Here is a 17106-nt window from a genome sequence, read left to right as displayed (position 1 = left end):
ATGGCGTGTAAATGTTTATTCAAAATTGTACTGCGCGCTTTACAAATTTTATAAGGTTTTCATAATTAGTGAGCAATATATTTCAAATTATTATATAATCATGAAGATATATTCATTTTGTTTTAAGAAAAAGAACAATATCCTAATTGTATCAAAATAAATAATGTTACTTGAGATTTTCTACATTTTAACGGAGATTCTGTGGCACTGGTACTGGAATAGTGTGAAAAGTGTTGTCGCCAAACACAAAAATTTTTTCCTTTTTGGAAATAATGTTTCTGTGTTTTGGTATATATAATCGGTGTAAAATGTATGTTTCAAAAATATTGATGGTGGTCACACTGTAACAAATAAAACAGTTTGACGCTTTCATTTCAGAAACCAAGCAGTTCCGATTTGTTGCTCGAGCATAATTTACGAGATTAATTTACGAGAATAATTTTTATTACGATTTGTAAAAAAATACAGCAAAAGTACTATTAAATCAGATTACATCACACTTATTTCGTACGGTAAGAAAAAATTTTGTATAGTAATATTTACATGTAGCAAAATATGTAGGTAAATCTAAGTTTATTATTCAATTACCAGTTTGTTCATGAAAACACGCACATGTGCTTTTGGTAAAATTGTAATTGCATTTTCTCATTCTCACTACGCAAAAATCGTGGCTTGCCGCCATTTTGTAAATCGAAGGAAAACTAACTGTATAATTTGTAGAGGAATTTTACATGTGTGCATATAATTGTGTTTATATAATTTGTCAAAAGCAAAATAGAGTGAGAAAACACAAAAGTGAAGATAGTGTGTGTCCGTAAGTTATTCTTATTGACAATAGTCGAAGTAATTCATATATTTGTTTTGTTTTGCATGTATAGAAAATGTCTGGTCGTGGCAACTTATTGGCTTTTAAAAAAAAGATGAGCCTTCCGAAATTTCGGCTAGTATTGGCGATCAAATTAAGGATAGCGGCTTGGATGCTAATCAATCGCTATCAAGCGGCGAGTATCGGCGTGTTGCCAGGGACAATGTCGCCAGCGAATTAGCAACATCTTTTCAAAATGTCAACATCTCAGTTGGACGTGGGCGCGGTCGTGGCCATTTTTTGCAAACAATTATGGCCGGTGGAATTCAGCCTGTGGAGAGCATAAATACCACAGGATCCTCTAAGGAATTGACATGGGTGCGACTTCAAGCAAATTCGAAGTGTCTGTGGAAAAGCAGGTTCAGATCACAATCAAAACTTAGTGGCCGATGCTAAGACTTGCATTACCAAGCCGGGATTATTTTTACCAAATCAAATTTATGGCGTAAAAGGTATAACTTTTTATTTGCAATTTTTTAGCAATGTTATTACAAAAATTATATTCAATTCATAATTCATTTTATTATATAATAATGCCCACACAAAAGTATTTATTTAATACCTTCCACAATTTTTATCTGATCGCAATCAAATTTTCAGGAATCACAACTACTATAGTTGTTATTGTATATACCAAAAATAACGCTTGCTATTCGATTTTTGATTTGCGGGGGCGGAAGGAGGCGTGGCAAAATTTGAAACAAACTTGATCTGCGTGCAAGCATAACAAATGCTGTCGAAAAAATTATAGCTCTATCTCTTATAGTCTCTAGGTGTCATAGGTGTTCATACGGACAGACGGACAGACACACAGCCGGACATGATCGTCTCGGCTGTTGACGCTGATCAAGAATATATATACTTTATAGGGTCGGAGATGCCTCCTTCTACCTGTTACATACATTTTCTGCCGGCACAAAGTTATAATACCCTTCTACCCTATGGGTAGCGGGTATAAAAATACATTTAAATTAATTTTAGTTTTTATATTTATGCGTACTCTTAGCAAACTAATTATTAATGAATTAACAATTCTTCTTTACCGTTAAGATGACCTTTTTATTTTAATCTTTATTCGCGTTAGTTAACATTATACTTCTGCTTTTCACAGGCAACCAGATTAATGTGTCAACCAATTACATTTGCCTTAACTCTGATCCCAGCAAGGGAGTCTATTTGTACGAAGTGCGTTTTAGTCCCAATGTCGATTCAATCCACTTAAGGATCAAATACTTAAACGAGCATAAGGATAAATTTGGCGGCACAAAGACCTTTGATGGTTCCATATTATATTTACCAATTTTGCTCAAAGAAGAATTGACAACGTTTGTTACAAAACTGCGGAAAATGGTGAAATCGAAATACGTTTGCTATTCAAGAAGAAAGAGTCCCTCAAGGACTGCATTCAACTTTACAACATTCTATTTGATCGCATTATGCGTACGCTCAAGTATGTGAAATTCGATCGCAAAAACTTTGATCCCACACAACCAAAAATAATACCTATTGCAAAATTAGAAGTATGGCCTGGATATGTGACAGCTGTCGACGAATACGATGGCGGTTTGATGCTTTGCTGTGATGTATCGCACCGATTGCTATGCCAAAGGACCGTGTTGGAAGAGCTCGTTGACATCTATCTGCAAAATAAGAGTTGCTTTCAGGAGCATGCGAAAATGTATTTATTGGGTAGCATTATTATTACCAGATATAATAATCGTACATATAGAATTGATGATATTTGCTTTACTGAAAATCCACAATCGATGTTTGAAACACGCAACGGATCTTGCAGTTATATCGAATATTACAAGACACATCACAATATTAATATCAAAGACATCAAACAGCCGTTATTGATAAGCGAAAAACAACAGAAGTATGAAAAAATGCGAGCAAAGATGAAGATGAAATACGTTATTCTTTAATACCCGAACTATGCTATTTGACTGGCATCCATGATAATATGCGTGCTGATAAAAACTTTTGCGAGACATTGCAGCAGTTACGCGAGTTACGCCAAATCAACGGATCTTGGCTTTAGAGAAGTACGTGAAAAATGTGAATAAAAATGTCGAGGCAAAGCAGATTCTTGCCAATTGGGGATTGACGCTAGCCTATAACAATGTCAGCGTCGTTGGACGCAAACTACTTGACGAGCAAATATATTTTGCGAATAAGACCGTATCCGCCGGTCAAAATGCAGATTTTTTGCGAGATGCAACCAACAGTGAATTACTCGATGTTGTTCACATAGATAATTGGCTTTTGATATATCACAAAAACGATTTGAGTGCTTGCAATTCATTCATGAAACATATGGAGACATGTTGTGCCGCATTTGGTATGCGCATAAATAAACCAAAGAAATTGACATTGGATCAGGATCGCATAGACTCTTATGTGGATGCTCTACGTCGCAACATCGTCAGTGAAACTCAAATAGTTGTTTGTATTTGTCCCACCAGCAGAGACGACAGATACTCGGCGATTAAAAGATTTGTTGTGCTGAATTACCTGTCGCCTCACAGGTAAAATAGCACACATCCTGTGTGCTTCTTATTAGTAATTACAATGTTTAATTATAGATAATCAACGCCAGAACATTGTTGAATGATGGCAAGAATCGCTCAATAGTCCAAAAGATTATATTACAAATGAACTGCAAATTGGGCGGTTCCTTGTGGTCTGTGAAAATTCCATTCAAAAAGTAATGATTTGTGGCATCGATTCGTATCATGATCCCAGCCAAAAGAACAGCTCTGTAGCGGGTAAGTATAGTTAAATAATTAGTTTATACATATTTATTAATATTCTACAAATATATTAGCATTTGTCGCTTCGTTAAACGCAACCTATACGCAGTGGTATAGCAAGGCGGTTGTGCAAACCAAACGAGAAGAGTTGGTTAATGGTCTAACTTCGGCTTTTGAGTGTGCTCTGAAGAGCTATAAGCGGCGCAATGGTTACCTTCCGGACAGTGTTATAATTTATAGGTATTAGGGTAGAAGCATCAAAATATCTTATTCTCCAAAGTTTTCTACACGAAATATGAGATAAAATTCAGAAGTTACTTATTATTATTATCCTTCACATCTTTCAGAGATGGCGTTGGGGATGGTCAACTAAATCTATGCTCCATGTTTGAGATTCCCCAATTCGAGGCTATTAGTGGCAAAAATATAAAAATAACGTTTATAGTTGTCCAGAAGCGTATAAATACGCGATTCTTTACGGTAATAATTGAATAACGTAAGTTAACATAAAATTTCGAAGCCTTTCATTCTGACTATTTTCAGGGAAGTAACAACAATTACACAAATCCATCGCCGGGAACCGTAGTTGACAAGGGCATAACACGAGCTCAAATGTATGATTTCTTCTTGGTTTCCCAATCGGTCCGACAAGGAACTGTAAGCCCAACTCATTTCGTTGTGCTACGAGACGACTCAAATTACGGACCAGATATAATACAAAAACTGAGCTACAAGCTATGCTTTTATATTATAATTGGCCTGGAACTGTTCGCATTCCAGCGTGCTGCATGGCAAGTCATGAAAGTTTCCGATATTTCATTGTTAAACTTATTAATTTGTTTTTCGTTTTTCAGTACGCTCATAAGATGGCTTTCTTGATTGGCCAAAGCGTTCAGCGTAATACATCGGCTACTCTTGCAGAGAAATTATTTTATTTATAAGAATTCAGTTTAAACTTGTTTATTGTAACCATATAATCTATCATTTAATCACTAAACGTTTATCACAACCATATAATCTATCATCTAATCACTAAACTAAGATACACAAGTAACATATTCTCTTTTCATTTTGTTTAGTGCAAATGTGTATTAAAGCACAAAGCGCAGATGAATTACATATGTAATTTTTCATTTTCATTTTAATTTTTCTAATCTACTTTCTTTAAGAAACAAAAGTTGTGTTTACTGAGCAAACCGCTAATTAGAGCAGAAATCAAATTTTTATTCACACACCAAGATAAAATATTAAGTATTTTAATTGAAAATATAATATAAGTGCTTACGTATTTTCACACCAGATAAATACAGATATTTTCCAACTGTCGTCTTATCGTAATCGGACAGCAGGTAACGATATCGATTCTTGATATGCAGCTATCGAAAATAATATAACGAAGCTGTTTGAAATAGGACTAGTATATTTTGAGACATTAAATGGGATATTTCACAATGCAACTATCGGTCAAGATAGTTAGATGTTGCCGCAAATTAATTGAAAAGATTTTTAAATTATCTACATACATAGGATTTGATAAATAAAACTCTTTAGATTGAACAACTTATACATTAATGTCCACCAACGCATTTTACATTTACATCACAATCTCTTTCAATTAATGAGCAATTCATACGAATCATACATATAAACATTTTACATGGTCATCTGTTCAAATTAATGAGTAATTAATACAAAGCTTGTGTACGTTTTGTATTTTATTTAAATTTTCTTTCTCAATCTGTTAGCTATGATTAATTTTTCAGGTAAAATAGACTTTTGTATTTAAAATTTCTTTTTATACCCGCTACTCGTAGCGTAAAAGTACATATATTATAACTTTGTGCCGGCAGGAAATGTAAGTAACATGCATAATGAGGCATCTCTGACCCTATATATTATATAATATATTATTGATCAGCGTCAACAGCCGAGACGATATAACTGTGTCCGTCTCTCCGTATGAACACTTACATCTCAGAGACTATAAGAGATAAAGCCATAAATTTTCGACATCACTTTTTATGTTTGCAGGCAGATCAAGTTTGTTTCGAATTTTTGCTGCGCTTTAGAGAAGTACGTGAAAATGTGAATAAAAATGTCGAGGCAAAGCAGATTCTTGCCAATTGGGGATTGACGCTAGCCTATAACAATGTCAGCGTCGTTGGACGCAAACTACTTGACGAGCAAATATATTTTGCGAATAAGACCGTATCCGCCGGTCAAAATGCAGATTTTTGCGAGATGCAACCAACAGTGAATTACTCGATGTTGTTCACATAGATAATTGGCTTTTGATATATCACAAAAACGATTTGAGTGCTTGCAATTCATTCATGAAACATATGGAGACATGTTGTGCCGCATTTGGTATGCGCATAAATAAACCAAAGAAATTGACATTGGATCAAGATCGCATAGACTCTTATGTGGATGCTCTACGTCGCAACATCGTCAGTGAAACTCAAATAGTTGTTTGTATTTGTCCCACCAGCAGAGACGACAGATACTCGGCGATTAAAAGATTTGTTGTGCTGAATTACCTGTCGCCTCACAGGTAAAATAGCACACATCCTGTGTGCTTCTTATTAGTAATTACAATGTTTAATTATAGATAATCAACGCCAGAACATTGTTGAATGATGGCAAGAATCGCTCAATAGTCCAAAAGATTATATTACAAATGAACTGCAAATTGGGCGGTTCCTTGTGGTCTGTGAAAATTCCATTCAAAAAGTAATGATTTGTGGCATCGATTCGTATCATGATCCCAGCCAAAAGAACAGCTCTGTAGCGGGTAAGTATAGTTAAATAATTAGTTTATACATATTTATTAATATTCTACAAATATATTAGCATTTGTCGCTTCGTTAAACGCAACCTATACGCAGTGGTATAGCAAGGCGGTTGTGCAAACCAAACGAGAAGAGTTGGTTAATGGTCTAACTTCGGCTTTTGAGTGTGCTCTGAAGAGCTATAAGCGGCGCAATGGTTACCTTCCGGACAGTGTTATAATTTATAGGTATTAGGGTAGAAGCATCAAAATATCTTATTCTCCAAAGTTTTCTACACGAAATATGAGATAAAATTCAGAAGTTACTTATTATTATTATCCTTCACATCTTTCAGAGATGGCGTTGGGGATGGTCAACTAAATCTATGCTCCATGTTTGAGATTCCCCAATTCGAGGCTATTAGTGGCAAAAATATAAAAATAACGTTTATAGTTGTCCAGAAGCGTATAAATACGCGATTCTTTACGGTAATAATTGAATAACGTAAGTTAACACAAAATTTCGAAGCCTTTCATTCTGACTATTTTCAGGAAGTAACAACAATTACACAAATCCATCGCCGGGAACCGTAGTTGACAAGGGCATAACACGAGCTCAAATGTATGATTTCTTCTTGGTTTCCCAATCGGTCCGACAAGGAACTGTAAGCCCAACTCATTTCGTTGTGCTACGAGACGACTCAAATTACGGACCAGATATAATACAAAAACTGAGCTACAAGCTATGCTTTTATATTATAATTGGCCTGGAACTGTTCGCATTCCAGCGTGCTGCATGGCAAGTCATGAAAGCTTCCGATATTTCATTGTTAAACTTATTAATTTGTTTTTCGTTTTTCAGTACGCTCATAAGATGGCTTTCTTGATTGGCCAAAGCGTTCAGCGTAATACATCGGCTACTCTTGCAGAGAAATTATTTTATTTATAAGAATTCAGTTTAAACTTGTTTATTGTAACCATATAATCTATCATTTAATCACTAAACGTTTATCACAACCATATAATCTATCATCTAATCACTAAACTAAGATACACAAGTAACATATTCTCTTTTCATTTTGTTTAGTGCAAATGTGTATTAAAGCACAAAGCGCAGATGAATTACATATGTAATTTTTCATTTTCATTTTAATTTTTCTAATCTACTTTCTTTAAGAAACAAAAGTTGTGTTTACTGAGCAAACCGCTAATTAGAGCAGAAATCAAATTTTTATTCACACACCAAGATAAAATATTAAGTATTTTAATTGAAAATATAATATAAGTGCTTACGTATTTTCACACCAGATAAATACAGATATTTTCCAACTGTCGTCTTATCGTAATCGGACAGCAGGTAACGATATCGATTCTTGATATGCAGCTATCGAAAATAATATAACGAAGCTGTTTGAAATAGGACTAGTATATTTTGAGACATTAAATGGGATATTTCACAATGCAACTATCGGTCAAGATAGTTAGATGTTGCCGCAAATTAATTGAAAAGATTTTTAAATTATCTACATACATAGGATTTGATAAATAAAACTCTTTAGATTGAACAACTTATACATTAATGTCCACCAACGCATTTTACATTTACATCACAATCTCTTTCAATTAATGAGCAATTCATACGAATCATACATATAAACATTTTACATGGTCATCTGTTCAAATTAATGAGTAATTAATACAAAGCTTGTGTACGTTTTGTATTTTATTTAAATTTTCTTTCTCAATCTGTTAGCTATGATTAATTTTTCAGGTAAAATAGACTTTTGTATTTAAAATTTCTTTTTATACCCGCTACTCGTAGCGTAAAAGTACATATATTATAACTTTGTGCCGGCAGGAAATGTAAGTAACATGCATAATGAGGCATCTCTGACCCTATATATTATATAATATATTATTGATCAGCGTCAACAGCCGAGACGATATAACTGTGTCCGTCTCTCCGTATGAACACTTACATCTCAGAGACTATAAGAGATAAAGCCATAAATTTTCGACATCACTTTTTATGTTTGCAGGCAGATCAAGTTTGTTTCGAATTTTTGCTGCGCCCACTTCCGCTTTCACAAATTGACAAAACTCGAATAACAAGCGATAAAGGTAGAGTCGCGAATTTTAGTATATTCAATAATAACTACAGGGTTTGTTATTCCTCACAGTTTGCTTGCGATCAGATAAATATTGCCAAAGTTATTAAAGAAATAGTTTTGTACCATACCATTTGGAATACTCACTTATAGTATTTTTATGGACTACTATTTGGGTATATTTTAAGAACAATACCGCAATATTGTGCTTTTATTGGAAATAGGTGGCGGGTATCGTACAGTCGAGCACATTCAACTGTAGCTTTCTTACTTGTTTTATTTTAAAAATGAAACTGTATTTTGCATACTCGCTAACCATAGCGTAAAAGGATATTATTAATATAATAACTGTTGAAAGTATATGGATCTAAGAGGCAGAAAGTAAATATATACATATATTCTTGATTAGCGTCAAAAGTCGAGACTCTATAGCCATGCGCGTCTATCATAAAGATGGATAATCTTAAAAATTCAAATAGTAGCAATCAAATGTATTTACTTTTATTGAACATTTATAATCTGTATATAACATTTATTTTTAAACCTATTCCAAGGATAGAATGTAATTATAACTTTGTGATTACACGAAATCAAAATCAATATAACAGGCAGAAGGGGTGTAAAAGTGTAGAAATAAAATAGTATATTTTTATACTAAAATTGGCTGCAGCAACATTATTTCAAGTTTTTGGTATATTGATTCGGTATATTCTTGGAATAAGCGAGTAACTCACAGTCGAGCCCACTCGGCTATAGCTTTGTAATTAATAGTATATTATTATACTTAATATGGCTACCGACCATATTTATTTTCTGTATATTAATTTGGTATATTATAGGAATTATACCGGACTCCTTGCTTTTAATAAAATGAGTAAGCGGGTATCTCACAGTCGAGCAGACTTAACTATAGCTTTCTATCTAATTGTTGTATATTTTTGTATCATATACAACAATTCACTGCTCTTGTCATTTAATTAAATTCTACTTCAAGAGTGTATGAATTGTAGCAGAGTTTGCAACTTTGTCGCACTCATTTTTATTGATATGAGCCACGTGGCAAGCATCTATGAGAATATTGTTTTAATTGCTTTGCATAAAAATCAAAGCAGCATATGCAACTTTGTGGCCATTTGTCATACAAAGTGTAACACTTAACAGCTGGCCCATAAATTAAATGTTCGCGTTGAACATTTCAACGCAAATTACAGTTACACTTTTACAAATTAACACCCTCCTTCCCCGCTCTTACCGTGGCTAATTGTAATTAATAATGCACTACAAGCGGAACACCTGACGGAGCCACGCCCCCAAGCCAACATATCCCCACTTCCTATTTCCCATGTCCCATTTTCCATATCCCATATTCCATCTGATGCAATTAATTAACGGGACATATACAACTTGAAACACACTCGTATAATGATGATGACCACTTCCGCTCATTAAGCAGTTGAAAAATTAACATGTAACTATAATTTATGCATGCAAAGTTAAGTACATATATCAAAATGTATAGCAATAGTATAAAGGGCACGCCCTCTCGGCAAATATACATATCCCAATATGCATATTTTAAATGCCTAGTCTGATTGATGACAATAGAACTGCGCAGGTAAAATCAACATGGGCAGATGACAACAATTTTATATATTCTTTTGATTATATTTGCATTGTCATTGGAGCCTCTTAATGCCATTTCCAATGCATTTCATCGCAGTATTTCATTTAATTTTCAAGTTTAAGCCAAACCGAACTCAATTTGAGAAATCTGTTTTTGTCTTTGGTAAATGGCCGCCAGTAAAACTATGGAAAATTCCGAGAAACACAAAAGCAAAACTGCATAGAGACCAGACTATGCATACGTACATAACGAAGAGTGGTGAAAAATGAGAGAGGAGATGGGGGCGGGGATGAGTTGAAGCACCGTAGCACCGAGATCTGTTTGCATTATTGATGGCCTGGATTATCTTTGAGCAGCGTCTGTACTATTGACGAGAGCGTTGACAACTATCTACGAGAATATCTACAGTATGAATTTATGTATGTGTGAGTCTAAAGTGAAGAGTGTAGGAGGTTGAGCTGAGCTTAGCCAAGCTGCTGCTGCTACTGCTGCACTTGCTTCAAGAATATTTGCAATTTAATTAATTTAGAAGTGTTTGTTCTATCAAGTGTTGATTGTCTCACTTGTTTGTGGCACTTAGGAGCGTGCCAGCTGAAAGACAACGAGAGAACGACAATGCATCCTCCTACAGCCCAAAATCGATAAGCCGCACGACTGGTCAAGCTGTTGCAGGTCCTGCCAGCCTGCCTGCTTGCAGTCTCACACTCACTTCTCTCACTTCTCAGTGTTCTTTGGTCGAGTGGCCGTCTCAGTCCCAATCGCATTCCCAGGAGATTGACCATCGTCGTCTGGTGGCGCCATGCAATGCTTTTATCTTAATCTGCTGCAAATAGACATTAAATGCTATTTCTTTAGATTTATTCAAACAAAACAACAGCAACATCAACACGAGCAACAGCAACTAGAACAACAAGAGCATAAAGAGAAGAAATAGCAATAGCAACCGACACAGCGACAGATTGGCACGAGCGGGCAGCCAAGTGGCAATTTGTGGCTTTGCACGGCAAACCGACATCATCAGCGCTGGGATAGAACAAAAGCCAGACAACTAGCTAGCCAGTGAGTTGGAAACTCTGTCTGTAGGAGAGAGAGACAGTACAAGGATGAGACACGGAAGTGTGGGAGTGAAGAAGAGTGTTGCGGGGTTGAAGTTGTCGGCATTTGTCCCACGGGCATTGCATGTTTGAAGCAAATTTATTACAAGCAACAGCCCGCAGTCGCAGTTGTCTGGGCCATCAGCACTTGGCTTGCCTTGGATCAGCTCAACGCCACACAATCCACCAGCTAGCCTGGTGTATGTACGTGTCGCTTTGTATTGAGTGCAAATCTGTTGGGCTAGTGGGAATGGGGAGTGAGTAATACTGTCGCCGAGCTTGACCCTAGGCCAACTATCGACAAGCATCTTCGACTTGGTCTGTTGACTGTGTGCTGTCTCTGCTGACTACTTTGCCACTTATAAATTCCAGCAGTACATGGCCCAAACACTTGTTACATCAATTAGACGGCCACAGAGTGGCAAACTCCATCTATATGTATATATATATATATACATATATGAATATGTGTGTGGTTGGAATGTGAAAAGAGATTGTTGGTCTTGAACCATCAAGGTATCCAGCAGTGACCAGTTGCAATCGCAAATTCGTTTAGTTTTGGGCGTGACAATGGCATGTGGGTATAATTATTAGTTGTGAGGGCGAATGCCATAGGTTAGTTGCTTTCTGGAATGTTTGCCATCCATGTCCAAGGATACCAACGATGCCATGCCATAGATATGCCTCAAGAAGTTGAGGAAACTGTGTCTAAGAATGTGGCCATGCTTGATGGTTGGAGTGGCTGCCTGGGTGGGGATGAGACAAAAGTAGAAATGGCCAAGCACTCTAATTGATTGTATGTCCACAACCCCCAAATGCGAATGTTGGAGTGACAGAATAATCCAATGGACTTAATGTACTCTTAAATAATATTTATTACTCACGAGCTTGGAGTAAATCATACGAAATTATCAAGTAAAATATTGCATTAATTCGCTGTAAAAGAATTTAAGATGACCGAAAATTTAATTAAAATTATTAGTTAATTTTGATTTTGTGTAAATTTGTATTTTGCAAAATTTATATTCTCTGCCACAGCGTGAAATATAATTATGTAATGAAAGCAATTAATTTAATTAATAAAACTAATTGGCATGCTTACAATACTTTATGAGTTTACTTTATGCCAAAGAATGTCTGCAACATTAGAAATTTCACGCTACACAAATGTATATATTTCTCAGAATAACATTGCTTAATTAAATCGTATCCTAGCTGCAACACAAACTCAAATTTCAAAGTTATATTAATGCAAGCATGCACCTATTGTATAATTGTGCTATAACTCTTTGTATGTGTGTGCTGAAATTCAACATGCCTTTTGAAAGTGCAGCATTAAATCTGTGCATAATTAAAGTTATTCTGCCTAATTATTTTCTATTTCAATTTGCTCGCATATAAAAGTTGTGCATTTGTTTTCAATTTTGAATGAAACTATAGTATATACCCTGTAAATTATTTTGAGAACTTCAGAAATCTTTCTAAATAATTATTCATCTGCTTCAAATATGTTCACTAAGGCATGTATGCTTAGTGTTTTATATTATAGGATATCTTTGACAATACGTTTTTGCATTTCTCTCTGAGCGATGTTGCATTGAATAGGCAAAGCAGTTAATTATTCAGAACTTGATGACTAAACAATGAGGCGTCTGTGCAACTGGACGACCTTACAATTTAGTTCAGCATTTTATATCATTAATTAATGAACAGAAATTATTTTATTTTGATCTGGCAAAATGGCCATAAACAACATGAAGCATACAAAATAATAAGGATAAGAAGCAAAAACACAAACACCAAGGCAATTAAAATCAATTAAAATGCGAGTATATAAATAATGTGCTTTAAACTAAAATTTTCCAAAAACGAGAATAAAATGCACAGCTAATATGCTTAAATTATGGAATTAGCAAATGTTTTAAACTAATATGTGGCACTTGATGATTGCAATTATGTATTCTCTCTCATATAAGTAGATCGATGTTATGCCCCTCGTTGAGCATCAATTGTCAGCAGACAATCAAACAGATAAATAATATTTTAATTTAACTAATTTCAAATATATATTTATTGCAAAATTAGTGGAAATTTTCTTTGACATATTTGGCATTAGTGCTGCTGAGAAAATTGCTTAAAATGTAGTGCAACATTTGACAAAACTTGCACCACAATTGAACAATATTTTAAAATGAATTATTTCATCACAAGTACTAAGAATAAACTCTTAATTTTATTTATTGTTAACAAGTTTTACGGATTCAAAGTATATTTATTTTACTTTAATTTATTTTCATTTTATTTTATATTATGTATTTTCGAATAATAAAGCCTTTTTAGTCACTAGCTTAGTTGTCACAATATACATAGTTGGCTAAATTGTTATTGCTGCACGAATGCATCTTGGACATTATTGAGCTTATGCACAGCTCGCGTTAATCCTTTCAATTAGTGCGCCAAAGTCGCTCCAGATCAATTTGCCATGCCACAAATTCAATTTTGCTGTCATTGCATCTCGTTTGAAGTTAAACCAAACTGAAAATTGAGTACTGTGACCCACAATCACTTGATGGTCCCGTTTCGCCATCCTTTGTTTGTCGGTCATCTGGATATTGCGTATGAAGCGGCGGGGTTTATACTATTTGCTGACTGTGTGCGGTGCGACAGCTTGCAGCAAATGAATATTTAAATCCAATGTATGCAAATGCACTGCAAGCTCTGCATTAAACAGTAGCAAAATATTTGCAAGGGGTCTTCGTTGACTTAAAAAAAAAAAAATAATGATCAGATTAAATGATAGCCATCGTAGCTTCAACTTTGTGAGTTCGATTGATTGATTCCATACTTAATGCAACGTCCTCTAATTAAAGATTAAATTATAATGTACGTATTTTTTTGTATACTTCTATTTATGGACTAAATGGCGATTGCATGTTGAGGAAGCGTTGGTTGAATTTTATGAAGCAACAAATAAACAAATTACACTGCACAGTAAAGTGTAATAAATAAACGCAAATGCCGCAAAACTGCACAAATAGCTGTCATTAGGGGCAACAAAAAGAGCGCTGGACTAGGTCTGATAGAGAGCAGGTGTGGCATAATTGCCGAACATTTTGCCCGTTAACCTAAGGAAATTGCTAACACACAAAAACCGACGCTCACATGAGAGGCAACAGCAACAAACAACAATGTGAAGCCGCGCGGCAGCAAGAAGCGGCAAAAGAGCGTCATTGTTGGATACGAGGTGCGAGGTGGGAGGAGTTGAGAGTAGCAAATAAGAACAACAAAGCTTAGCAGCTTAAAATAATTTATTGTGCTTAAAGTAAGTAAATGGCTAAATGCCGGCATATGGCAGGTCAGCAATCGAGCAGAACGTTTACCTACCCGATGCCGAACCGTTCCCGATTGCCAAACGCTCATATGTGTGTGTGTGTGGCGCCTGGCACGCACGGAAGTCAAGTAATGTTAATGTCTGGTCAACTGGAAAACAAAGTAAATTAATTGTAGGTTCAAAGAACGCAAGCAGCCGAGAACGACGAGACCATGTGGCCCAGGCTAGGAAAGGCAAGGCAAGGCATGCTCCGTCAACGTAAGGCAATGTCAGGTCACAGGAGAGTGCTAAGCCTGCCGGCTGGCCGCCATTGGCGATTATCGAGTGCGACGCGGTCACTGAAGACTTCCTGCTTGACTTGAATGTGTAGATGTGTGTTAGTGTGAGTGTGTGTGTGTATGTGCCAGCTTGTGTGTTACTTGGTATTGGGTTTTTCAGCAAAGTGCAGCCAAGCGAAACCAATTTCCTATACATTGTAACCAGGCCAAACCGGAGTCATTGCCATGCTTGCTGCCTCTCTCTCTCTCTCAGTCTCTCCTTCTCTCTCGTAGTGTCTGCCACACACAGCGTGTGTCCGTGTGCGCTTCCTGTTGCAGTCGACTGAGTCGGTGAGTTGACAAAGCGCGTGTTGATGCGCGTGTCAAACTTGCACTGCCTGCCGGAAGTGCTGCCAACAATGTACTATTTTTGACCAGAGAGTGCCTCTTTGGGAAGCGCATAACCAACGCGCGGTTTACTGGCACGTAATATATCAATGCGCTTCCCTGGGTGGGTCAACAGCAGTCCAGCTGAAATATGAGTTGGTCTTGCTTCGATGACTGGCTTATGCAAATACTTAGTAGACGCAAAACTTTTAGTGTGCAAGTTGTTGGCATTAAGCTATAAATGCTTATTTACTTAGGCCAGCATTAAGAGTCTATACACACATCGAGTGTATGTCAATAGTTTGACTTAAATGTATTTAACAACAGAGTCAATAGAAGATTTGAGTTAAGCTGCTAAATTATAGCAAAACTTTGCTTCATTTGCCATAAAAATTATGTAATACAAATATAAGAAAATCGTATAAGATTTTTCTAATTAATTAAGTTTCTGCTCACAAAAGAAACAAATCTTTTTTTTTCTTTATTGTGATTATTTTTGTCATTGACCTTTCAATACACATTAGTTTGATCCGTTTTTTGGCTTCCTGTAGAGACTAAGTAACTTCGACTTGGTGTGCACAGTTTTTCATTTCCTGTTGGACATCAACTGCGATTCAATTTTCAACTGTTTGCAAAAGCCCCACGGCCAGGGCAGTACAGCTCGTGACATATGTCACCATGTATGTGAGTTCGGGTGTGTGAGTGTGTGTGTGTGCCACAGCGCCGCAAGATAAAAAGAAAACATACAAAATAAAATCATTTGTTGACAATTTGCTTAGCTGCTGTTGCCACTACAATATTTTTGCTCGGTTGTCGGTTGGTGGGCGACTTGCAAGTTGTTTTTCGCAAATTATTTGGTATGCAAAACACTTTCGGCAAATATTGATTTTGGAAATTTGTTAGAGCACAAAGAAAAAAGAGCATACTCGTATAACAAAACGACAGCGTCTACGCGACATTGTAGCAGCATTAAGGCGATGGCGACGGCGACGCTCCCAACGACGACAACGACGACGACGTCGATGGCCCAAAAGGCAGTAAAATTCGCAGCATACTTTCAGGGCGTACAGAGCATCAAGAGTCGCACGCTGACGTCACAAAAGGCTGCCTTCTAACTGCATTGGTATGCACGGACCTCAACAGCAATGTCTTTGCCATGCTGCTGCCACCGCGCTGCGATGCGCAGCGCTCCTCTGCAGTCGCGCTCGGCACGTGATGTGTGCCACATGCCGACGTGAAGGAAACTTTTGCTGCAGCTTCACGAGTGTTGCACACGGGCAACGCTTTAAATTAGCTTTAACAGAACACAAAAAAAAAACAACAATGAAAGAATGTGGAAATGCCGAAGCAAGCGAAGCAGCTGTATCATATTTTGCGCGAAATCCAGCAGAGTTTTCAGTGGCTGCACAACGCAATTTGGGCTTGCATTTAATTAGCCTTCTGCTAAGGCGCCGCAAGTGCAACAACCCGAAAATTTGCATACATAAACGCAGCAAACGGGCACCAACTGAATGAATGCCATGAATGCAAGCGAGCGACCGACCGTCTGTTTGAATGGGTGAAATGGGTGGGCGGCAGGTCTGGTGCTCGGCTCATCCGCGGAGTCAAAGCTATTCTCCTCGCTGGGAATATGGCCTGTGCCTGTAAATGCAAAGTTTTTCGATTTAAGTTCATAATTAAAGTGCGAGCATACAAGCAACGCAAGCGCAAAGTTAAATTGAGTTTAAATTTCGCATGCACTTGCATTAATTTGGTTATTCGCGCGCGCGATGCGAAGGTCACGTGACTCTGCTCTGTCGCCTTTAACCGGCACATTGAAGGCCACATTCCCAAATTGCTAGATTCCCACTTGTGTTCACCTCGCACTCACACCCACAGACTCACTTACGTGTGAATGCTGCCACATCTCAAGTC

General features: G+C 36.7%; 2 pseudogenes; both read left to right on the top strand.

Annotated features, from left to right (window-relative positions):
* Positions 1–881: 881 nt before the first annotated feature.
* LOC133849700 (protein argonaute-3-like) lies at positions 882–4675 on the top strand (annotated as a pseudogene).
* Positions 4676–5072: 397 nt separating this feature from the next.
* LOC133849701 (protein argonaute-3-like) lies at positions 5073–7453 on the top strand (annotated as a pseudogene).
* Positions 7454–17106: the final 9653 nt, after the last annotated feature.

This window comes from Drosophila sulfurigaster, unplaced genomic scaffold (assembly GCF_023558435.1).
Source record: "Drosophila sulfurigaster albostrigata strain 15112-1811.04 unplaced genomic scaffold, ASM2355843v2 contig_222_pilon, whole genome shotgun sequence".
NCBI classification, from domain to species: Eukaryota; Metazoa; Arthropoda; class Insecta; order Diptera; family Drosophilidae; genus Drosophila; species Drosophila sulfurigaster.
Note: the sequence above shows the minus strand (reverse complement) of the source record. Positions and strands in the feature narration are given on the sequence as shown.